Source organism: Nomia melanderi, unplaced genomic scaffold (assembly GCF_051020985.1).
Source record: "Nomia melanderi isolate GNS246 unplaced genomic scaffold, iyNomMela1 scaffold0014, whole genome shotgun sequence".
In the NCBI taxonomy this organism is placed as follows: Eukaryota; Metazoa; Arthropoda; class Insecta; order Hymenoptera; family Halictidae; genus Nomia; species Nomia melanderi.
The window spans coordinates 12,006,261-12,007,215 of NW_027475130.1; positions in this window are offsets into that span (position 1 = coordinate 12,006,261).

The following is a 955-nucleotide window of genomic DNA, read 5'->3' on the forward strand; positions in this document are numbered from 1 at the left end:
TGGTGGTCCGAGGTCGTTCCCGCTGCACACATTCATGCGCCAGGGCCTCCTACAGACAATGCACTTTGATTTATTGCTCTATCTGTAATAGCACCCGAGATATCACCAGATATATATTGGATTTTCCCCTGACCCTGAGTGTCCGGCCCCATGAGACTGTGGTTTTCTCGGCCCCTGGTGGTCCGAGGACGTTCCCGCTGCACAGATTCATGCGCCAGGGCCTCCTACAGGTAATGCACTTTGATTTATTGCGCTATCTGTAATAGCAGCCGAGATATCACCAGATCTATATTGGATTTTCCCCTGACCCTGAGTGTCCGGCCCCATGAGACTGTGGTTTTCTCGGCCCCTGGTGGTCCGCGGTCGTTCCCGCTTCACAGATTCATGCGCCAGGGCCTCCTGCAGATAATTCACTTTGGTTTATTGCGCTATCTCTAATAGCACCCGAGATATCACCAGATATATATTGGATTTTCCCCTGACCCTGAGTGTCCGGCCCCATGAGACTGTGGTTTTCTCGGCCCCTGGTGGTCCGAGGTCGTTCCCGCTGCACAGATTCATGCGCCAGGGCCTCCTACAGACAATGCACTTTGATTTATTGCGCTATCTGTTATCGCACCCGAGATATCACCAGATATATATTGCATTTTACCCTGACCCTGAGTGTCCGGCCCCATGAGACGGTCGTTGTCTCGGCCCCTGGAGGTCCGAGGACGTTCCCGCTGCACAGATTCATGCGCCAGGGCCTCCTACAGGTAATGCACTTTGATTTATTGCGCTATCTGTAATAGCAGCCGAGACCTCACCAGATCTATATTGGATTTTCCCCTGACCCTGAGTGCCCGGCCCCATGAGACTGTGGTTTTCTCGGCCCCTGGTGGTCCGAGGACGTTCCCGTTGCACAGATTCATGCGCAAGGGCCTCCTGCAGATAATTCACTTTGGTTTATTGCGCT